Source organism: Triturus cristatus, chromosome 2_2 (genome assembly GCF_964204655.1).
Source record: "Triturus cristatus chromosome 2_2, aTriCri1.1, whole genome shotgun sequence".
NCBI lineage: Eukaryota > Metazoa > Chordata > Amphibia > Caudata > Salamandridae > Triturus > Triturus cristatus.
In genome coordinates this window covers 1,117,758,391-1,117,784,180 of record NC_140582.1, presented here as the reverse complement: position 1 = coordinate 1,117,784,180, position 25,790 = coordinate 1,117,758,391, and positions in this window count along the sequence as shown.

Genomic DNA, 25,790 nt, shown 5'->3' with positions numbered 1-25,790 from the left:
TGCCTGTAAATGCCATTTTGGCTGCCCTCTTGAGACTGTTAAAGCTAGTTATTAAAGCTAGTTATAAGTAACCTAAGAGAAGCAAGTTGCACATTCTTGGTACTTCAGAATCATCACACTTTATTTGTTTTTTTCAGTTAAAACCATAAAAGTCATACAAGCATCAATAAAAACTCCAGCATATATACACAAAAGACAATGCGATAAGAACATTATAAACCCCTAGATACAGAATTGAAGGGTTGGTCCCACTATCAAGATGAATCACAACTGGACCTAAGCCTGATGGTGGCCCTTAAAAAGCTAAGCATATACAATACAGCCTCATTTGAAAGATGTTGTAATAAAATAAAAGCAAGTCTGACCCTCTTAAAACAAGCTTTTTAAAGAATATGAATAATAAAAGACTTTCTGGGATCCTCATAAAAACTACAAAATAGTAAAAAGTGCATCATATCCTGAGGAGACTGTCCATCGCAGCCACAGATTATGAGACACTACCTTCTATGAGCGCCACATGGTTGGGCCAAAAGATAAAGAAAACCCCTAGAAGATATGGTTCAATAGTTGGCATGGTTTTCAGTACAATATACCTGCGCACTCTGGGCTTTCTCACCTCTATTTCCTCTCTATCCCAAAATCGCCTTTTGAAAAAACGCTCTTTCAGCCAAGTTAGATCCCTCCTACATATAGCTTCTGGATTGTCAAATAATTCTGCCCTTCCTAAACTGCAAAGACATTCTCTAACATGCTTTAACCAACAGATACGTTTAAGGTAATCACGGGAGAGACAATCCCTTAGAATTTCCTCACTAAGGGCGTTTTCTTTCTTGGTCCACCACGGTGTACTTGTTCAAAACCATATATAGGTTCAAACATTGGTCCACTGTAAAACAACCTCTGCGGAATCCGTTTTGTACCTGAGCTAGGATATTAGTTTAATCCGCCCAAGTTACAAGTCTGTCTAAAACCATATGACCCACCACCTTCACCACAGAATCCAAGAGGGAGATGGATCTGCAGCAATGAGTGCTATCCCAATCACCCTTGGCCCATGAGTGCGGGAGGCCAACCTGAACCGACGCATCTATAATTGCCACAAGTGCAGGCACCCACTTTGCCACGTTCGCAATATAAAGGTCTGGCGGAATCGCATTGGCGCCTGGGGGCTTGTTTTTGGACAATCGCATGATGGAGGCTCTTACCTCTTGCACTGTAAATGCAACCTAGGATTTAACGTCCACACTTTCCTGCCCTTCCCTGGAGATTAGGTCAGACTGGAACATGCCCTCAAAGTGGTTTACCCGATCATCCTCTAAGATGTGGGCTTCCATTAAGTTGCCAGTGTCACCTGCTAAGAAGGAGCTGTTAATGATGCTCCAGAACTCCAGAACTGTTGCCCAAAGTACTGACCTTTACACAGTTTCAACCAGGCCTCATCTTTCAGGGCAGACTTACGCTTTAGCTGGGCAGCCTTGTAGGCTCTTCTAAGGCTCTTAACAACCAAATGGTAGCGAGGTATTACTCCCAGGACCTCTTTCAATTTCCTAGAGGCAAGGGAGCACTCGGAATCAAACCATCTCGATCCTAAGTATGATAAACACCTACCCGGAGCCCGCAGTAGATTCACTATAGCACCAGACATACTGCTGAAAGCCTCCATCATATCCAATAGATTGGCCTCACTATCTAAACAGATAGCAAACTCCCTGTTACACTGGAATAAAGGGGACTCATGAAGCAGATCCAGAACAATTTGACCCAAATTCTGTATCCTCCCCCCGCCACAGCTTTTATGGGAACCCCAAACCCTCCTTAGTTTGCTTGATTACCCAAGGCCATCCTATTGAGACACACACAGGATTATGATCACTGTGTGCTTCTGTCTTGATTGAAAAATCCATAATATAAAAATAAAATGGTGCAGAGACAAAGATAAAATCAATAAAATTCTCACACCCAATCCCAGTAAAAGAGGGGTCAATGTCGGTTCTCTCCGGAAGCAGCTTGTTCATGGCAGATGTTAGAGCAAATTCCTGCAAAATAGCATTAAGTATGGAGCCCTGGGGGTATGTTCCATGTGCAAACCTGTTTGGCGCGCACAACCCGTGGCTTCCATCCCCCGCACCTGATGTCCCAGCACATGAGAATATTAAAGTCCCCTGCTTTAAATACATTATAGTAATTCTGCCCACTCAGGGTAATATTCCTCAATAAAGAACCCAACTGTGCAATATTATTGTTTCTGTTTGGGCGATTCCCGCATTATAAAAGTTTAAGAGCAGGAGCTTACCCATCCCACTAGATAATAACATAGCATGTAAAGTGGAGGAGGTGTGGGCCAATGTAACGGAGCTGCCTCAAACTGCTAATGAGACAAAAGTTACCAGGCCCCCTTTGGCTTTTCCAAGCATGGAGGGGGTAACTGGCACAAAAAGGTTTTATAGCCTTCCAGACAGAATCTGTTGTCAACAGCCCATGTTTCCTGGAGGCATATCACATCAAAGCCTTTAACAAGGAGCAGCCAATCAGGATCATCAATCTTACTCACAAGTCCTGCAATATTTCAAGAAATAAACTTGCACCCGTTGCAAACTTGGGAACCTGGGCCCAATGGAGGTTCCACCCCCTATGGTGGGAGGACATCTAGATTCTGTGGGCCAAAACACAGTCAATCACAACATTCTAATGAGCTCAGGGATGTAAACCTGTTTGACAAACGTTTACCTATCATCGCCTCCTGTTGATTCATATAACTCGCATCTTGAGGCCGCCCCTGTAAGTTTCCAAATGAAGGCAATTGATTGTTCAAGGGCCTATAAAAGTAGCCCAGCAGGCGTGACGCAATGGCAGAGTTCCGACTCCTGTAATTAAGTTGCGCAACTGAACATAAAATACTGTTTACCATAAATTAATTGTTAAAATTGATAATGACACAATCCCCAGCCCAGCCCTTCTTGTCACTACCCACCCAAGATGTCCTGCACACCATGATGATGTGATTTTCCACCCTCAGCCCTAGGGCAATGTTCAAATTTAACCAGTGCACAACCTTATACTTCAATTGATCAAAGTCTTCCTCGGTGCCCGGATCAAGTCGGGGAACATTAGCTAAACCCACTACAAGCAGGGTGAACTCTGCTGGCGAACGGTACACAAACTCTGGGTACATTTTCTGGGTTCCCCTGGAAGCATCCCTCCCCGCCTTTCATCAGAAAGCTGTTTGACCCACCTGCTTCGGGCCTTGAGTATGATGATGCTCTAAATTTGAAAACAAAACACCATACAGTTAACTGTACATGCCAATGGTTCTGTACTACTCAAAGCTGGTACCGCCATAACAGGGCAGGCTTTAGACACTAGAGTACTTGTTCGCTGCATGACTACCTCCGGCGCAGACCTAGGAGAAGGCCTGGGTCCATTCTCTGAACCTTTTCCACAGGAACTATTAGTCATGACCCTTAGAGTTGGGGGACATGTGGGCGGTGTTATGTGGTCCCTTTACAGTGAAGCAGTCAATTTGGTCAAGTTATTTTCAAACACAGATAAACTAAGTAAAATTGGGTCTAGTTTAAAATCCAGTCCTGATAGCAAACCTACCTTAAACGTGTCGAGCAAAAGAGTCATGTCCATACTAGGCCCTGCAAGGGACTTTGAGGAATTAGGATGTGGACTGATGATCTTCTGGTGCTTCGCATGGCCCCCCATTGAGGGGCACTTCCTCTTTGCTCCCCCTGCTCCCTTCTCCACACCAGGGACTGGTCACAGGCGCTGATGACTGAACACTATCCTGTGTGGGGGGGATTGGCATAGACAGGTGACCAACCTCGGCCAGAACTTGTGCCATAATCTGTCTGACCGGCACAAAGAATGTGTGCCGGTGCTGATGACCCTGATCATAGGGGAGCAAATAAACTCTGTGAGGAAGGTGGAATAGGAGATCGAGACAGTCGCTGAGTGGCCAGTTCAATTTCCTTGTCCAGAACCTGCAGAGGTGTGGTTCAGTGGCCAGGGCAGCTGACTTTGAAGCACATGGGTCACGGTTTGATCCCCGGCTCCAGCAGCAGATCAGCTCAGCACCATGTGACTCTGGGCAATAGCTCACTTAATTTCGACAAGGGCCTCCAGCGCCTTGAGACCCGTAAGGGTGAGTAGGTCACGCTTTACAAATACCAGACTAACGATTTATTTAACCCCGAAGTCTTGCTGCGGGAAAGTGTCCTTAGTGGTCAAGGTATTCACAGGATCCATTGGGGTGGATCTAGCTGGCCTACGTTTGCCCATTGTTACGACACACAACCCAGCAGCCCTACAGGGGTGGCCCAACTAGATCTAACAAGCACCCAGCGGTCCAGCCAACAAACCCACAAACTATCTAAATACAATTTGGAGATCCCACAAAAGGAATGGGCTTTCCACTGCAAGACAGGGCACCAAAAGGGGATGTAGCCAACAAGTCAAACACAGAGCCCACACACAGGTAAGATGAAAGATGGCGCTCTTACCTGCACGGGTCAACAAATACAAGCCCCAGTCTCCGGTCCTCCAGGTGTTGACCCAGCAGTTTTTCGTAGGTCCTAGCCCAAATACCAAGGGTCCAGGGCCAGAAAACAGAAAAACCAAGAGGGGGGCACAGCCCAGCCTCCTCCAGCCTCTGGCAGGCATTGACGCACCCACCCTTGGCCCGGGCTTTGCTCTGGCGTGGCTCCTCCTCCCTCCACTCAGATGATGTTTGTTGGGATACCAAGTCCCTGGCATCCTTCTGGCAGCAGGCAAAGCGGGCAGAAAAACAAATGTGTGAATGTATGAACATAAGTAAAAGAATGTGAGGTTACATTATAGTCACCAATCTAAAGCATTTTCATGCTTTAGATTGGTGACTATAATGTAACCTCACATTCTTCTGCTTATGTAAGTGAAAATGTTGTCTTCGGGATACACAATATCTTCATATTGTGTATCCCGAAGACAAAATTTTCACTTTTGGTGTATGCTAGACCATTACTGAATTCTATTGAAAAGGGTCTGGGGAGAGGTGGAGTGGGGTGGGGGGGAAAGGAAATGAGCCGGGGGAGAGGGGAAATGGCGATAGGAGAAGGGGGAAGAAAGGAGAAGGGGAGGGGAAAGGGATGGGAAGGGTTGAGGGGAAAAAAGGGGGAAATTCTACCCATGGTATATACTTCTGACATATATATACATGAGGATTCACAGGAAAGAACTATATTAAATGCGGTCATTCAGAACGTGTGGCATCAGTGTATTCATTCTTTTTATCCAATATGCCTCACATTGCAAAAGAAATTAGCGGTTGTCTCTCCTTTCTCTGAGGTCAACCTTTTCCAAAACTATGAATCGCAGTAGGCAAATGCTGTGATTCTGAGCAATAAAATGTGTAGCTATGATTGATTTAGCGTTTGTAGTTCTTATATTGCTCTTGTGCTCATTAAGTCTTGGTTTGATCTTTCATTCTGAATAGGCCACATTGGCATTTCAATAGCAATATGACATTTTTCGAGTCACACGTGGCTGTGGTAAGTATTTTGATTTTATAGCCCTTCGATGAGTGGTTGATGACGTTGCAATTGATGATGTTGTTGCAGTTTGTACAATTGAGGCACAGGCCTGTTCCTTTATAGCTCATGCTGTTATTGTGATCCTCTTTCTTCATTCTTACTAATTTGTTCAGATTACTGCTTTTTTTGTAGGCAAATAAGGGTAACGTGGTGGTTATACAATAAGACGGAGATGTAAGTTGAATGTAAGCTTATTTGAGCATGCTAAAATTATCAACTTAGGAACCTCCTAGATTCCCTAATGGCTCCATAGGTTCCTTTTAGTACCTATTCTAATGTGTATATCTCATGTATTTATCATTCTATTATTCCAATTCCTTTATTCTGCATGTAATAAGCTTGGATTGTATAGATGTATAATTTGCATTGCATATTGTGTGTAAGTTACTATCTTTCCTTATCAATAAAGTCTTTTCTTGAACTTAAAAAATTATCAACTTACACAACAAGCAATACGTAAAATAATAGCACACTTAAAATTTGGTGGTGGTTCAGCTCCACACCAAGGCAGTCATTTTTTAAAAATTTGTTTTAGGAACTCTTCCCCTGATGAAGGGCAGATGTGTGTCCGAAATGGCCATTCATGAATGATACATCCATAATGAACATGGTATGCAGTGAACAAACACCGAAGCTAGATTGGAATAAGTAACTCCAAATAAGAATATTTTCGAAATTGAATACCTGAATAAAATTAGAATCTATAGATACACTCAAGTTGAATTTTGTTTTCCATTGGGAACTTTGGCAGTGTACGCAAGGGGCGATCTCCAATGAGGATAGTGCAACTTTCAAGCATTTTGACACGCCGATGAATAGAAGGCGAAATCTTCCTGTACGCCAACAATTTATCACAACAAGAATAAGCATTACCAAACCGTTTATAACCAATTGGAAGTGCGTGAGTCCAGCCTGACTTACCGACTGTATTTGCTACCAATTATACCAATACTTAAGGTATTCCTTCAATTGAAGTTTTACCTGAAGTCCATAAACAGATTCAGGTTGAACATGGAGCAGCCACTGGGCTAGATTTAGGGACTTGGGGATGAAACTCATTGGGAACTTTACCACAGGGTCCTCAATTATTTTAAGTAATAGTAAAGGGAAGGCAGCTTCTTTGGCGATACGCCAGTGGCTCGCTTAGGTTCCCACTGTAGATCGGGAAAGCAAGCTACCTAAAACTATTTCTGCTGGCACCTATACATAAATAGGTTGTAACAGTTTGGGAACCAGGCCTAATATGCCACAATTTAAAGGCAAATCTGATGCCGACAATGCCAAGCAGACACCTGAGTCTTCTAAAAAGTGCTAGGATAAAAATAAAGGCAGAGCTAAAACAAAAAAACGGACTGTATCTCTGCAACCGGAGTCTTCCAAAAAATATTACAATTTACGTAACCATGATACACTTAAACAGCCTGATTCACTGGAGAGCAGGATGAAGAAGTGCTGGTGCACAGGATCAGGGATGGGTGACAAGCGGCCTGGACCCAAGCTACACCACAAGGGAACCTCAGAGAATGGAGATGCAACAAGCGGGAAGCGCTGATAAGGCCCGGGACCCGCCTTCAGATTTGGGCGGAGGCCGTACTGAGATGTCAGCAACATCAGCAGCCTCGTAGGGCAGCAGAATAAAAGCTCACATAGAGCAAGAGATGCTGAGGTGTACGGACCTGGGCCTTCAAAGACGGTGAGCAGCGGGGCCTACGCCGAGATCCGAAGCGGGAGCCGGGCAACCTGAGCATGGGCTGTCTGGTAACGGAGCCTACAGCAGAGAGACATGACAGGCTGGTAATCGCCCCGGGGCCTGAGGCAGCTTGAGTGTCATCAGATCTGCACACCAGGCCCTTGTGAGATACATGAGAGATAGCATGTAGGCCCACAATTAAGGAGAGGTGAAGAGGGATTGACCTGGCCATAGGAGGCAGTAAGCATCAAATCCTGCACAATGAGGCAGTGCAGGCAGCAGAAAGCCTGGGCCAAAACTCGCTAGCAATGGAGCCTCAGCAGACAAAGACGAGGCAGGTGAGGGATGCTTGAGAATTCTTAAGGGGTCCAGCAAAATTCAGACTGGCATATGTGACTGCACCTAAAGCCCAGTGAGGCATTAGTTCGACAAACTATGTACCATGGCCTGGAAAGTGGATAAGACACACGGACCAGGGCCAGCGGGGTAAACCGGCAGTGGTGAGCAGTGTGAAAGAAAAGGGTCGAAAGACGAGGTAGCCCTGTGTGGCCTGCCAAGTAGCCACCCTGATCACAACAAGGGAGAACCTGTGGGGCAAAGAGGGTGACTCAAAGGAAGACCCCAGCCCCCCTCATAGAGGTACAGGTGGGAGGCATTGAGATCTGAGAGAAGCCCAGGAGCGGGGGACTTTGCAGACAACACAACAGATGGAGTATGGGCCCCACACTAAGCCGCCATCAAAAGAATTGTAGCGGTTTATCGTAGACACAGCTAGGAACATGGGCGGCTGTCCCCGAGTGAGGGCGTGGTAGACCTCAGCCTTGTGTGCGAAGTGGACCTGTGGCGGCCCAAGGCGGGCCTGGCCCCAGTGATCCTGAGAAGATGGCAGCGGTGAGGGCCAGGATGGGGGTTTGAATCAAAGATTTGCTGCTCAAGCAGTCAGGCTCTCAGGAAGGTGACCACCAGACGGCATCAAGCAGGGTGGCCTCACCAGCAGCGGAGCACTCATAGGCCCCGGTCAACCGTCCTTACCTGGAGGCCCTGTTCTGAGGCTTGAGGGAGGATATCATTGCGGGGAAGTGAGAGCTGGCCAGTGAACTGCAGTCAGTACCCAAAGAGGTGACCGCCAATGGAGACTGTGTGGACGCCATTGAAGGACTCAAAACCTTTCAAGACAAGGCGATAATGCAATTGCAGCAGGAAATAATTCACTTAATGGATCAACAAATGGGCTTACAAGCACATGTGTGGGATTTGGAAAATCGCTCCAGGTGTAATAATATCCACATTAGGGGAGCCTCAAGGGAGGCGACATTGAGGCCTATGTTACGGAGCTCTTTGCCCACATCATAGGAGACATCTCCGCATTGGAGATTTGACTTGACCAGACCCATAGAGGTGGACGCTGGGGACCTGGATTGCCACAGTCCTTGGACATCATGACTATAACTTCACCCTGAAAGAACGAATCCTAAAGAAGGCAAGAGAAGCAGCCTCTGTGTTGTTCCGGGGCCAAGCCCTCCACCTGTTCCAGGACCTAGCGGCATCCACACTCCAAAAATGGAGAGAATTACACCAGGTAATGAACTTTCTGCGAGAGAAGAAAGTGGCGTACTCTTGGGGGTATCCCTTTTGGGTGATTATTCGCTGCCAGGACCAGCTTCATCAAGTACGCACCCTGTCTGCGGCATGTGCACTGCTCCAGATAGAAGTCCTAGAGGACCTGTACAGGGGCTGGCAATCGACAGCCCCAGGAGGGATGGCCACTGGAGGTAGTGATGGGTCCCCTCGTGTCAGAGGGGGTGCGGCCCAGACCAAGCGACCATTGCATCTGAAAGGAAAGCCATGCTGGACAAACTGGCAGAGGATGCTGCCTCCAATGGTCCTACCTGAGGTGACAGGACCTGAGTGAGCTTGGCGGCGGGGTGAGATGGACGGGGAGACTGGGAAAGATCGAGCTGACTTGGCCATGTTCCCACACAGAGACATCACCACTGGTAGAGAGATGAACATTTGCTCTCCCTCTCTGCCCAGTAGTCAAATGCAACATATTCACTAGTCTATCCATGGAGCGGAGGGCTCTTCCTCCAGTGTCGATGGGAGAAGATGCAGGGTACTTGAGCGTGTGGATCCGAGGGGTTGAAACCCCCATAATGTTGTCAACTGCAAACAGCCTCAAAGTACTGACCTTACATGTCAATGGCTTTAATAACCCAGTCAAAAGAAGGGAAATTCTTGCATACTTAAAACAGTCACATGCAGAGGTATGCCTCCTCCAGGAGACGCACTGTCTTCGTAGGGACTTTAACAGAATTTGATCCCGGTTTGGGACAAAAATGGCAGAGATTGGGGGCCAACTCCTGACATATAGTCTCCATTTTGGTCAACATTCTATAGTATTGGGATCAGTGTACGTCCCCAATGAAGGGCAGGGGAGGTTCCTACATGAGGCAGCGGCAGACATCCTGACTGCACAGGATAGATGGATGATCTTAGGGGCTGACCTAAATGTAGTTTTCAATAACGCAGTGGACCGCTCAACCCAGAGACAGGGTGCAGCCAGGGAGATTGGTCAGGAGGTTGCGCTTAGGCTACAGGAGCTGGGGCTGAGGGACATTTGGCAGAGTTTGCACCCAAACACTAAAGACTATAGATTTTACTCCCACGTACACAAATCCAATGCTAGGTTGGACCATGTTTTTTGGCGATAGGGAAGTCTTGGCAGCAACACCAGTGATAGACATTGAACCGAGATCCCTGTCGGATCACTCAGCGGTCCTTTTGGACCTTACACTCCTCCCACATGGACCCACTCCTTGTGACTGCGAGAAACCGTAGTCTGTAGGCCTGAAGTAGAGAAGCAGATAGAAAGTGCGATCCATAGATACTCAGAGGTTAACGATACACCAGAGACCGCAAATGCAACGATTTGGTACGTGATGAAGTCTGTAATTAGAGGGGAGCTAATTGCTATTTCTGCTGCAGATAACAAAGATAGACGCGACAAGTGTGTACAGCTACAATAGCAAATGCACGAATTGCAGTGCATACCCTCCGTACAGGGGCATCCAGAGTGTGGCGCCAACTAGAGGCGGTTAGGAAACAAATGGCGGGTTTAGATTTAAATAGTACAGAATACTTGCTACACCTGCGAAAGCATGTGTTTTATGTAGGAGGGAATAAGCCTAGGAGAATATTTGCAAATAAACTTAGGGGTCAGCACCAGGCCTGCCATAGTTTGGCCTGGACTGTTTCCATAAGGCACAGGGTCAAGACTGATTTGCATAAAGCTGTGTCTGAACTGGGGTGGTGAAGTGAGCTAAAGAACGATGATGGATTCAACCCAGATCTGTGACTGGAGGTGAGTGTCTGAAACGTTTCAGCACTCCATCCATCATCTCCTTGTGTTTGCAACGTGGTGGAGACCCTGCTCACACCAGATGGGATGGAGGTGATGGGGGATGATGAGGCTGAGCACGGAGAGTTTAGTGTCCTCCTATAAAGACTTGTACTCAGCGCCAGATCTCCCACCACAGGTGATAGCCAAGTATTCTTGTGAACGCTAAAGTGGCAAGCCTGACACAAGTCCGAGCGGCGAGCCTCAATAGCCCCATAAGGATAGAGGAAGTTATTGTAGCTATATCTAGACTGAAACCGCATGAGTCTTCAGGCCCAGATGGCTTTTCAGACTATTTTTATAAAACTTTTTGAAATCCAGTGGCTCCTCTTCTAACCAGGGTATTCAATGATATCTCAAGCTCCGAGTCACTTTCCCCCTCAATAAAGGAAGCCTTGGTGGTAGTCATAGCAAAACCTGGGAAAGACAAACGATTGTGCTCATCTTATCAGCCGATATCGCTCCTGAAAATGGACCTGAAAAAATTGACAGGGATCTTAGTGACGCGACTTGTCCCTCATATGTCAGGACTGGTAGATCCCAACCAAGCCAGATTTATTGCTGGCAGACAAAGCTCAGATAATACTAAGCTGATCCTCCACCTCATAGATAAGACAACCCGCTCCTCTCCTGAGTCGATGCTTTTCTCTATAGATGCAGAGAATGCCTTCAACAGAATCCAGTGGTCCTATTTAGCAGTGGCACTGAAGCACTTTGGACTGGGAAACAGGTTCTGTGCCTGGGCGCTGAGTGGGTATGGAGGGCCGTGAGCGACAGTCAGGGTAAATGGCAGGAGATTAGGGAGTTTCCCCATAGAGCGAGGAATGCGACAGGGGTGCCCCCTCTACCCGCAATTATTTGCTCTCTATATGGAGCCATTTGTGCAGAGAGTCCGGGATAACCCAAAGATCACAGGCAATCATTTTGGGGAAGAGGAATAACGAATTACTCTATATGCGGATGATGTGATTGTGTACTTGGATAACCCCGCGCGAGTCCCTGTCAGAGTTTCTTCGAGAGGCTGGGAGGTTCAGAGTGGTTTCAGGTTTTCAAAACAAATTTGTTAAATCACATGCATTAAGCCTGACAATGATGCGAGATTTGAAAGATGTTCTCGTCTGGACTCTTTCCATTCACTGGGAGCGGAACATATTGTACGTAGGGATCCACCTGGCATCAACTATCCAGGAAGTGATAGAAGTAAATTACCTCTCAACAAGGTGCAGAGCAACCTCTCGAGATGGCGATCATTGCCCTTGTCATGGCTTAGAAGGGTCACAGCCCTAAAAATGTTGGTCGTTCCCCGGATCCTGTACACTTTAATGACACTCCTGCTGTGGCCCCATCTGAGACACTTCGGACCCTACAAAGAGCTCTCCAAAGCTACATATGGGCAGGACGGCGGTCCAGCATGCGCCGCAAACTCACCTGGCAGACGCCTGCAGAGGGGGGATTGGGTATCCCATGTATTTTACGATACTTCCAAGCAGCATAGATCAGGTTCCACGTAGAGTGGTTGCGCCCAGAATTGGGGAAAAGTTTCATGGAGACAGTGTTAGCCGGAACATCCCTCTGCAAGATCTCCTTTTTGGCCAGAGTGTACAGATTGCCCAACCTCTACCTATTTGCGATAACTGGCCCTACCCTATAAGCATTAGAGGCAGTGGCCAACAGGGAGGCCCTCTCATCTTTCCCCTCCCCACTTCTCCTGGTGGTGGAGAATCCAGACTTCACCCCAGTGGTTTTCCGGGAGTGGCTGAAGCCGGTTGTAGATCAATAGGTAATTTCTTTGATCTAGAGGGCCCTATACAGTTTCACATTCTGAGGAGAAGTAATGATATCCCTGAAGGTGAGAGATTCAGGTATTTCCAGATCAGGCATTTGGCTGATGGAGCCCGAGATAAGGGAGGCAGCCCAATGGCTGCTGACTAATTTTGAGAAATGGCTAGTAAGTAAAGAATCAGATAAAATCTAATATCAGACTTATATAAGCTGCTTTCGGATGGATTCCCTGATGCTAGATCTGCGGACCAATTGAGATGGGAGCGGGTACTGGGGCGGGTGCTATGCCCTCAAGAATGACAAGACATCTTTTATCGGGCAAGGCACCTATCATAGCTTCTAATACATCTATCATAGAAACAGCTACAAAGATTATCACCTACTGGTTTCGGATGCTTTCATAGAGGGAATCGGGAGTGCAATTCAAAGGGCTGGAGGTGTAGTGACACCCTTGGGACACTCCTGCATATTCTGTGGAGGTGCCCAAACTTGCTCAATTTTCCAGATTGAACCCAGTCATATGCAAATCAGTCTTGAGCCTGCACCCAATGGGAACAATCCAGCCTGAACTGCCAGGCCAGGCCCTCCCTGGACTGGAATCAAGCATCCTGGTGCCGGTTTCAGGGTTTCACCCCACATCAGCCAGGATAGCTTGACTCCTGTGGCATGGAAAGTACAGGACCCACGTCTGGGCATACCCGTTCCACTCGGGGTGACAAATGCAAAATGAACAATTGATGGACAGAATGCATAACAATGTCATACATTCACCCAAGTACAGATATATGGGCCTAAATCCATCGTTTTTTTTGCTCCCCATGCTACAGTTTGAACCCAGCCATATGCAAATCAGTATTGACCTTGCGCCCAATTGGAACAGTCCAGCTCAAAATGCCAGGCCAGATCCTCCCTGGATGGGAAAGAAACATCTTATGACTGTTTTTGGGGTTTCACCCCTCATCAGCCAGGATAGCTTAACTCCAATGGCATGGAGAGCATGGGACCCTTGTCTGGTCATATCCGTCCCAATCGGGGTGACAAATGCAAAAAGAGCAATTGATGGACAGAATGCAGAACAATGTCATACATTTACCCCAGTACATACATCTAGGCCTAAATACATCTGTTTTTGCTCCCCATGCCATTTCAGTTTGAACCCAGCCATATGCAAATCAGTATTGACCCTACGCCCAATGGAAACAGTCCAGCCCGAAATGCCATGCCAGGTCCTCCCGGGACTGGAAACAAGCATCCTAGGACTGTTTTCAGGGTTTCAACCCAATCAGCCAGGATAGCTTGACTCCAATGGCATGGAGAGCACGCGACCCACGTCTGGGCATACCTGTCCCACTCGGGGTGACAGATGCAAAAAGAACAATTGATGGAGAGAATGCAGAACAATGTCATACATTCACCCAATTACAGAGATAAGGGCCTAAATCCATTGTTTTTTTGCTCTCGATGCCATTCCAGTTTGAACACAGCCATATTCAAATCAGTATTGACCCTGCGCCCAATGGGAACAGTCCAGTCTCAACTGTCAGGCCAGGTCCTCACTGGACTGGTAAAAAGCATCTTAGGAATGGTTTCAGGGTTTCACCCCTCATCAGCCAGGATAGCTTGACTACAGTGGCATGAAGAGCACGGGACTCACGTCTGGGCATGCCCATCCCACTCTGGGTGACAAATGCAAAAAAAACAATTGATGGACAGAATGAAGAACAATGTCATACATTCACTCCAGTACAGAGATCTGGGCCTAAATCCGTCGATCTTGGCACTCTGGGGGACTGGTAGAATCCCAACTGGGGTGGCTCCTGTGTATTTGGCATTCCCTACGGATGGAGAGGCTTTTATTAACACTCAAACTACAGGAGGAAACATTTAGGGAAATTTGGCGGCCGTTTATTCCCCTCCTATCACAGGAATTCACAGAATTCACATGCCACAGATATCTAAAATCTGACCCAACAGAGGGAACCATCGAGAGCATAATAGGCAAAGGTTTAAAGGGCCATGAGGACATGTGGGCACCCAATGGAGAGAAGGGAGGGTAGGAGGGGTTTATTGGAGGTAAAGTTTTCTTTGTTAGATATCAGGGGGTTATAGGTTACCCACAGCACTGATGGTGGCTGAACGTTGATGCCACATCAGGGATTGTATTCTTTATTAACTGCTTTTTGCTGCAACTAATAAAACAAATATAAACAGAAAACAAGTGAGAGTGTTTGCTCATTTTCATATCATCAGCTATGTCCCAGATATAGTTCCAGTCCCTCAGAGGAGAAAGGCAATCTTGAAGGAAGATAGTTACATCATGAATTCCCGGGTGACTGTCAGATGAATAAAGGTGGGAGTTGAAAAAAAAACCTAGAGATTCAGTTACAGACTGCCTTATTTTCCTTTCAGTTGTCCCTCCCTGCTTTTCCCAAAAGCCCTTTCCCTTGCCTGGCCACAGCAATATTATGTGCTGTTACGGTTTTCAGAGTTGAGCATTGCTCTAAACCATGAAGAACACGGATGCTGACATTAGAGTTGCCCCTAGAAAACATTACCACATTGGTTAGGAAGGAGCCGTGTGTCACTTCCACCCACGTGCTAATGCCAACCATAAATGTTGCATAGCACCCCAAGGAATGCTTCTGAGAATAATTTGTGGACTTGCAAAAGATCAGCTGGGGACTGGATCCGCTGTCTATGACCTGATAGGAGACCTGAAGAATTGGACCTGCTCCCTCTTGTACTAAGCACTGGCTGACCTTCTGTATGGCTACAGAGGCACAACAAATTGTAAAAGGCCTTTTTCCTGAATTGACCATTTACCACTTCCAAATTGACCATTTACCCCTCTTAACTGGACCTGGGCTGAACCTTGCTGATAGCCTTTGTTTGAGTGAGTCCTGACCTCTGAGTGCTGTCCCTGACTTTCTGTGAGCCTTAGAAGTGATCCAGAGTAGCTGCTTTAGAAACCCTGAAAAGTGGGGATTTCAAAATGTTTGGGACGTTCAAGATTTCCTAACACATCATGGAAACCTTGCTGCTAAGGTGTCTGGTTTTGATGCACCTTCCTCGGATACAGCTTCAGCCTTGCCCTGCTGCCAGCTAACACTGACCTATTTCTTTCCCTACCCCATTGCAAATGTATATACCTTTCAGGCACTGCATTAGGCACACATACAATATCCCTCCTGCATCTTTAACAGCATTTCAAAGCCATCAATGTTATTGCCATTGCGTTTTCAACAGCAAATTTAGAGATACTTCCATAAATCAGATACGGCCGGCACTGGTAACAGCTATAGGGTGGGGGCGGGTCAGGGCAGGGTGGGGGGGGGGAAGTGGACAGATGACGGGATTAGTAAAACCACTTACCTTGCGTTCGCTGCATCGCCGAGTCTGCGATGCGGCATGCGCAAGGTAAGCAGCTTTATTTATTTTATTTTCCCTATCCTGTTGTCTGTCCACTTCCTCCTGCAACCGCCCCACACCGCACCCCTCTGCGCATCTCTATTACTTGTTCTTACCGATTGAGCCTGCCATGAATTAATAATTCTTCAATCCCAACATTGTGCAGCACATTTGCTTGTTTCAGTACTGGTGTAAATTGTTCACTGCCAATGGTAAGCAGGTAAGAATGAAGTAACTTGCACCATTTATTCAAAGACCATAATGGCTCCACTGATGGTGTTAAGAACAGCAATGGGTACAACATATAGGCGGCAGTCAAGACAGGGCCGGATAAACCAGAATAAAACCACAAATTAAATTAAAAATGGCTCAATAAAGTGTAAGATTATGTAGGAAGCTATAAAACACCCAAATAAAATAATACTATAATGAACTATGTTAAAACAATACATATGTATTAAATACATAATAACACTATCCTACTGCTCTGCCTTGAAATCCACTCCCAACCGTGTCTGAAAATAATCTTTTCCTGCTCCTCTTTTCTTTAGCAATTACGAATAGAGGCAACAAAATCTCCTTTTCAAGCTAATCAAATTCAGCTTCCCAAACGCACCTTTGGAGTGAAACATAAAGGCACTCACTCTGAGTTCTTCCACTTTGCATCCCACTCCGAACTTTCACAAATACACAGGCTTCCTGTTCTGGTTCCTTCCATGACAGCAGGTGAGAAGCACAAAGAAGAACGCTCACAATTTGACCGGAAGCTCTGAGAAGACACACTTCTCAGGTGTATGCTGACGTGTCAAACAGCACTCTCTAACCCTGAACAAAAGATGCGTCCTTCAATTTTCTGAACAAAATTTAGCAAGACCAGCAGCACTAGGTCTATATATGCCGCATAGTCTTTGCAATAGGTTAAATATTATTGAAACAATTGCATGCCACCTGAATACATGAGCACAGTTCATGTAAATTTGACTTAATGTTGTCTTTCAAATTTTGTTCTTTCTTCACACAACGATTATTCTCCTAAACGTTTCTGTCCAAAGAGGGGTGCTAACAATTTCTGCCTGCAGAGCCAACATAATAGGTTTAATTTTGTTCCCAGTGAAATTATATTTTTGACCAGCTTGATCTATTCCTGAATTATTAAAGGACACTATGCTACGCTATTAATATGGACCTGTAATAACATTAGCGGTGTGCGAAATTGGCAGAATGTGCTTTTGTGCAATTGTGTGAAATGTCTGTAAAATGACACTTAATTACTTCGAACAAAACTTCGAACACGACCATGCATTTCTCGCTAAAAAAAGAAAGCAAGAAATAAAAGTAGAGTGAGCAACAGCCACTCCTGTCATCAGTGCTGTCCGTGTGTATACATGTAGACCCTCATTTAACATATTTTGGCATAGGGCAGCCTGCCCTATGTCAAAATTAAATGTCAGGAATGTGCCATATTTATTAGATACAGCACATTCCTGTCTATTTTCATAGCAGTGGCACACAAATGGCTGCCATGCGCCAGCGCAGAAAAGGGTGTCTGCGTTGAAATCAGGTTGCTTTTGTATGGGAAGGGATTACTTCCCACACAAAAACAAACCTTATGCCTCCACTGGGGAGGCGTAGGCATTTGACGCATTCACAGGTTTACAGCATATTGTAAATCTCGGAATGTGTCAAATGCCATGGGTGTTACCTGGGAACACCCATGGAACGGCCACGGAACGCCTCCCCGTCGCATTGTGAGGCAATGCAGCGAATTGCGCTGCTTTGCCTCCCACCATATCTACGAGGCCAGAGGCACAACTAGAGCCATATTTTGGGGTGGGGGGGCTAAGAAAAAATATCAGGGGAGCTAATTCTTCAAGCAATAGGCAGAGTGGAGCAGCAGTGGCTCTAAGAAGTGGTGAAGTAGTGAAAAAACAACAACGCCTCATTAACAAGCAAATGGTCTTTTAAATACCTGTGAAGTACTCGGGTGCAGATGTGTGTGCGCCCGGGAAGCTGTCTCATCCCGGGCTGCCACACATGACGGGGTGGGGGGGCTGAAGCCTTTTGAGCCCAATGGGCATTGCGCGTCTGTACGAGGCCATGAAAAGCCAGGCAGGGTGGCGGTACGTGGCCTCTTAGATGTGGGTAAGCCAGTGCGCCGCTGGAACTTCATGAAAAGTGATGTGCCAGCAGGGCACTGGGATGGGAAGTAAGCCACTTACAGTAAATGGTGCAGATTTATGCGACCTGGCTTAATAGCATATTTTTGGGAATTTCATTTAATGAGAGTTATGCGAAATTGCACTAAGTTATACTGAGTGTAATGCAATTCACACGCCTCTAGAATAGCAAACATTTCAAGTAAGACACAGAGGAACCAAGGAATAGCAAAGCATAGAGACAGGACTCCTGTAGTAAGCGCTTGAGCAAGAAGAGAATAGGGAAAACTGGAACAATTGACATATTTCATGAGCACTGAATCCGTAATGAGAAAGGTACAAATACTTAATTATCCAATAGATCCTGGCTGTCCAGTGATTCACATGTTTGTGTCTGGTGAGGCTAAAATGTCCGTGATTAGCGTTTGCTTGCTTTGTAATCAATAATGGCTCCAATGCAAGCCATCTGATCATAAAAGAACCCTGAGAGTATGTAATTAATTGCAGGCAATGTTTAATTGTTGTAAAAAGGATTCTGAGTCAGGGCCGGATTGGGACAGAAAATAGGTCAGGGCAGCAAGGTAAACGCGGTGTCCATTAGCGAATCAGACAGCTAAAATAGAGACCCACATTTTCCAATCGAGTCAGTTGTGAACTTGAAAATGCACACTGTATAAGTATTTTGCCATCACTGGGAGAGTACATGTATTTTTGCTTCCTGCATGCAATGTTTGTGGTGGTATCAGGAGAATCAACAGTAAAATCCAACACACCAGACCATGAACAGACCCACGAATAGCACTAAAACTAGCCCTCACACTGACCTGTCAGAGCCAGTCTCTGGCACTGACAGATCACCCCATGGGCCTGTCCAGCTCTGTTCCAAATCAAGACAACGCAAAATAAGTCCTAGAGGTAGGACTTTCTATGGGGAATTATTAGCATTTTCGTAGTGTATGGTCTCCTGCAACATCTCCCATCTTTGGATGTTTTTTTGTTTACTCTTGTTGATGTTGTGCTGGTATGATGGAGTAGTCTGATGATTTACATGTACATTGTAGATGCAGATGTGAAAGGTTTCGAAAAGCATGTCTCAAAGATGGGTAGGGGCAGTTGGCATGAATCAATGTAGCATCATGCATGGACTATTCCTGATGACTTGTTGGGGACATCAACATAGGGAATAGAGAAGAAGCTGACTCTTTGGGCATCTCATTCTAGGAGATAGGAACGTTTTTAGGAATCGTGTTGATAGAGCGTTGCTGATGCGAAATGTGTAGGGGTGCACCATATTCATTGTTAGTCAGCACCTGCATATAAAATAAGAATGTTCAAAGAGTAATAGAAATGTATTCGTTGAAATAGAAAAGTAGAAATGTGAACCGGCCTCGAGAGAAGAGAAAAGGCCACCAGTTATTAAGAAATGCATTTGTGTATGTGTAATGTTTAGCTTGTAGTAATGTCATGCATTAAGAGACATTAAGTCGTGTTAGAAGAATGAAGGAGGTAGTTCTTCTACAAATATGAGACGAATACATTGAATTAGTAATTGTAGTATGTTTAGTTTGAGGCCTAACCATGTATGTAAAGTGAAGGTCGCTTCGTTTTATTTTAGCCATGTTATATTAGGACGACAGGATTTTAGCAAAGCTTAAATTGCAGTGAATTGTGAAACCTCATGATGTTAGGGTTTTTTTCTGTTCATCATTTGGCTGCAGGTACAAGGCCATGTAGCTCGTTAGTTAGAATACGTCTTTGTTCAAATGGAATGGAGACAGAAGGAGTAGACAGGAAGGGAGTGAATTGGAATGTGGAGTTGCAACTCCTGGTACAGAAAAGGCCTGGGACCCAAGGTCGAATTTATGAAAAGGAAGATGAAAGGATCTTAATGGAAACCTACTGGAGGAATAATCTGCCTGAAGGGGTGTGCTGAAGGGCGTGTTCAGCTTTTTGGGGTTTTGTATTAGGGACAGAGCCCCGTGGGTTGAGCAGATGAGACTTAGGAGAGGGACTGAAAGGAGCACTATAGATCGAGCTCTCATATAGTGAAGACTTCTTAGGAAGTTTCACTGCTGACACCTTTTTATGCGATCCTCACCTGGAAGGGAATATTGAGTAGGGATGTCACCTTAGAATAGAGTAGGGACAGAAATGATTTGATTCATGACTTTAAATTTTGATATCACGATTGCCATAGGGTACTTGATGCTTTTGGAAGCTGTAATCCTGTTTATCTTTAGTCGAATGCGGATACTTCGTAGATTAGCATTTGTGTTGGTCCCCATTTATCTTTTGTGCCTTGTATTGAGGTGCCTATATATTCAGATGTTTTTGCTGATAATAAAAGGTCAACCTCCCAGATTATGAGTCTTTCTTTCCGAAATGTCAAATTGTGGTAAATACGATTTGATAATTGTGTTTCTTCCCTCTACGCTATTTGGCAAATAAAAATATCCTGGCGACCTGAGTGGGTTCTTGTAGATAATAGGATAAGAACAAGAATCCGGCGTTCTCAGTTGGTAGCAGACACGGATGGTTTATTTCTGATAGCGTTGGAAGATTGAGATTAGGATAAGTGATCCTTGAGGCCCATAAATGATAAGTGAGGTCGAATCATCGGAGGGCGAACGGCAGACGGCCTGGCGGACGGATATAGATGGCGAGTAGCGGTGCGGCAGCAAGCAGAAGCTCGAAGAGTGAGTATGAACAGGATACGATGTTGTAGATTGCGGTGTTGTATTGTGTGAGATGTTTTGCGGAGTCAGTGTGAATGTTGTGTGATTGTGAGATCAGGCTGTGAGCGCGCGCAGCCCGGGAAAGTCTTAGGCGATGAGAAGCCTAAGCGAGAGGGTGTAGAAGACACCCCTGGTAGATTTTGTTGACCACCTGAAGGCGATCGTGAGGTACCATCGATCACCTAGACCGAGATAGGGGGAGCGAATGTATGAGTGTGTGTCAACCTGATGCTGGTCGTGAGTTGTTGTATGTGGAATAGAGGCGATCTGTCTGCCCGGCAGGGACAGATAGTAACCAACCGAGGTCGACAACTTCGAGAGACTATGGACGGACAGTCAGAGGCTGTGGACGGACAGCCAGAGGAGTAACTTGTTTGGGACAAACGGTTATTTCAGCGTGTGAATGGGACGAATGCAAGGGTGAGACGAGCGGTGTGAAGGAGGGGAACTGCTGCGAGTGGAGGAAAAGTGACGTCAGAAGGTGTCGCGCTGCGATAGGCTGGTTGGTGTAGTTCGCGCTGTCATTGGCGGACAGTTACCGGGAAGTAAACAGAGATTGTATGCGTTTAGCATTTGGTCATTATGAAATGTTTTAAAGTTTTCCGAGAATTGTGTCGAGGGGATGAACATGTGGTTACTCGAGAGGGTGCGGAAGCCCCTCCTGAGGACACACCAGCACATTACATGGCAAGAAATGATTGTTGCATACCATAGTTTGGCTTGAGAATTGGCATAAAATGACGCAAGGTGAAGGAGAGTTAGCGTTCCCACGGTATGGTTCATTCAGATTAGCGGTGTTGTATCAGCTGAAGACTGTAATGGCAGCTTTACGACCTATGCCGAGGCCTACACAATTTGAAGCACTACATGCGTGGATTAGAGCAGCGCATGATAAGGAGAGAGGCAGAAATCAGGAAAGGGTGAAAAGGTCGGTCCAGGCTTTCCAAGATGCTAGATGGGATGCAGCGGAGAAAAGATGCAGAATGCAGGCAATAGAGGGACATAAATTATATCCCTTATTGGAGACGACAGAAAAGTCAAAGGAAAAGACAGTAGATGGGGAGGAAGACAGTGACACGGATGACAGCCTGGTAGAAAGGTTGCTATCCGAGACACAACCTCCATATAACCCAGATGCCTCAGAAGGTAATGAGACAAAGGAAGAAGAGAGTAGGGGAGCAGTACCCCGATCAGAAGTAAGAGTAGAAGGAAAGATCTCGATAGGAACCGAGAATACCAGGTATAAGTCTGTAGGCAGCTCAGAGGTGGAGAGAGGAGTGAGGTTACCAGATGCGTTGAAAATACCAGTTATCATCGGACCTATGGAGTCGATGTACGAGCTTGAGCCAGAGACAGGAGGAAGTTTAGAACAAACAGAGGCCAGGACAAGAAATGAAGTTGAGGAAAGTGGCTCTGTGAGGAGAATGGAGCGGACTAAGAAGCCTATAGAATGGAGTACACCAATGCCAGCCACAGCTGACTCCTCAGGAGGACAGGGAGAATCGAGACCTACTAGACCGAGGTCTTTAGTTGAGTCAAGATCAGATTTGAGAATGTGGACACCACCGGTGTGTGGTAAATAAAATAAATATTACCTGACTGAATTTCGTACGGAGTCTTAAAATAAAGTAAAATAGCTCAAAATAACAAGAGGCAGAATCCGTGGTATAAGAGGTTTTCTAATGGGCTTTATTCCATTCAAAATGGCCGACTCGAGTGGCGGCCTTCAGGTTCCGTCACCACGAGGGTTCAGGAAGTGAAGTACAATATTTTGTTGATAGACATACATTTTTATAATAAGTGCATTACAATGAAACGAATGTAGAAGGCGTAACATTTGATAAGAAAAATGACGTGACAGTGACATAATCAAAACTAGGCGTAATAAGGAATAAAAGAAACATGATTGGCTTGCATTATCAGACATAGGTGGATCTATAAGATAATACTTGGCATAGATGCGCGCGCAGCAGCATGACGTGTAATTGACGTGTAACTAGGGGGTGAAGGGGACTTGACATTTAGCTCTACATGTGGAGACGAGAAGTCTGGGGTCAAGTCATCCTAATCCCAAATCATATCTAACATCCTATGTTTAAAGAACTATGTTATCCACAAGGAAGAGACTCTCGGACAGAATCTATTCTATACTGACTGTGTGCGTGTACAAGCGTCTAAGTGTCTATATGAGATGCGAGGGGCAGAAAACTTTCCATGGCAGCAGGGCTATGAATCACTTGCAGGAGGACAGAGAAACCGGGCCTTTTGCTTGGTAACTGGAGGAATGTTTACTTAAACTACTAGGCAAGAATGCATCGGCTGAAGAGCAAAATAGATAATTCGAAGGTGAAATACAACTTCTTGGCAGACAGGCGAAAACTGGCCGAGGCAGGCACCGTTAGCTGCACAGGGAGTAGGACAAAGTTCATGGATACAGATGCGAGCTCAAACTGAAGCTGTCAGAGACAGAGAGCAGGGAAAGGCTTTGAGGACAGAATCGGGCCTACTCGCCTGAACTGTAAAAATGGAGTAACTTAGCCATATAAAGTCGGTGGCCTTTCATACTTAGGAATCGAATATCCAGCCCATTGATGGCGGATCTGACAGAGAACATGTTGACGGTAGACACACATATGTTTGCGTCTTAGAAACTGGGACTGGAGGGAACATACATGTACTTGTAACATGCGTATAGAACCGTTGGGGTCCAAGATAGGGGACATAACTGACCAGGAAAATCCACATTTCCACATTCCCTCCTTGTCCCCTTCTTGCCCTTCACGAGACATCAATCTTCATCATTCCATCGATTTGCTCATGGAGCATCATTTCTTCTTCTTTCTTCTTCCGGGATCTTGAGCCAAAACCTTGATGTGGAATACACGATGTGGCACACAGACCACAAATCGCTGGTCCACATTGCAGGCATAGACAACAACTGAAAAGCATAAGAAGGCCAATACCTAGGAGGGATAGAACTCTCCATCCCCAGGCTGATATCACACTCCAAAACCACCCGGACCACGTCCAAGTGCCTGGATTCTCGTGTATCTGGCTTACAATCTTATGAAGGCGTGTTATAGCTTTATATACAGATGGCGAATTTTCTGGTATGAAAATGCAGCAGCTGGATCCGATGACCCTGCAAGCTCCGCCCCTATCGGCCAGGATGACGTCAAGGACAAGACGATTCTGGAGAACAACAATTCTCATCACTGATTGTTCCTCTGTCAGATTGCCTAGGGCGGCTATAGTCTCGTTTACTACAGCTTCAAGAGTCTTGGTGAGTCTGCGTATCAGCTTACTATTTGATATTGTACCTATATAGGGAAAGATACCTTTATTGAAATCTACATACTTGTCCCATGCCGTCTCAGTATAATCGACAACTGGGAGATCTCTTCGCTCTCTATTGTGTACTAAATGAACATTTCGATAATAATCAGGAGGAGCTAGGAAAACAGGTGGCAGAAGGAATGCTATGTAACAGGTACCATCCCAATCTAGAGGCAGACGCATATATGCCGTCTGACCACATATAAAGTAAGAATGGCGAGAAGCTCTAAATGAAGATTTGCCTTGATCACTATATTCTACTGTAGTAACGCATTGGCTATGGCCCATATGTATGGAACCAACTTTTCTCACACATAATTCACCCTTTACTGGAAATACTGACATAGTGGGCAGAATTAGTTCAACTTCGGATTTGACATTCAAAATCATAAGATTAGGCGTAAAATTACCTAATTTATACACTTCATTTTCTAAATCAGTTCCTGTTCTACTGGGGTGACCCTCCTTATTAGGGTGACAGACTTTGAATAAAACTAGATTTAGATTTCCCCATATCCAATGTTGTTGATAAACTGCTGTGTCTGGGTCTATGGAATTTAATAAACTAAACCATGCTCCACAGGAGCCATTGCGTGTAAATGGATGTGGAAAGAAAGGCAGAACTCCTTTGTTATTCTGATAGGGAGGGAGTCGGCCACACACCCAACAATTGGTCGCATTACTAGTCTGATGGGAATGATGTAACATACTAATGAATGTGTTATTGCGCAGCGCAAGTCTATAGGACAACTCATGTGGCGGTAGGTCACTAAAAGAATGTTCATCAGTTATATTGAAAACACGTTTAGAAACAGGATGATATATGTGCAAAATCATACTCGTAATAATTACTAAAATACTCAATAAAAACAAAATTAATAATGTCACAATACAGTGGTTACGCAGTAATTTACAATAAGCATGTCGTTTCATTATGATTCTGGACTCTGCATCATTCAGACCTAAGGGATACATGTCGGGACAGATTCAACCGCTTCACCTTGGAGAGGACTTAAACAATCAAATCGTCCGACAGTTTAGATCTGGACCTGAGTTTCTGTTTATAGCACTGAGAGTCATTTTGTTCAACAAAAGGAAGTTTTGAATCAGTCTGTGAGGGAGTGTAGGGCACAGTGTCTATATCTGAAGGTAGTCCATGAAATTTTTTTATATGGGTGGAATGCACCCATCCTTTCCGTCCTTCGATCTTCACAGCTGTTCTGGTCGTCAGCAGGACCTGCTTAGGCAACTTCCACCTAGGATCCAATTGGCTTTTCCTATCAAAATTCCGAACCAGGACAAAGTCCCCGGGGACCACGTCATGGGGTTTCACCTCAGTGTTGTCAGGAAAAGCTGCGACCACCTGTGAACGAGAAGATTGTAGTGCAGACATCAAGGAAGCCAGGTAATCTGTCAGCATATTACAGTCAACATCAGTTATTTTACGGGGTATAGGCGTCCCCCACATATTCGGTGGTCTACCAAAGATCACCTCATACGGGGATAGCCCTGTTCGAGAGTGTGCTACCATTCTCATGTAGAATAGCGCAACTGGTAAGGCTACTATCCAGTCCACACCTTTTTCCTGACATATTTTAGACAATCTGATTTTTAAAAGTTGATTATGTCGTTCCACGAGACCTGCTGCCTCGGGGTGTCGGACACAGTGGAATTTCCACTGATATCCCAACAAAAGTGAGACATGTTTCATTA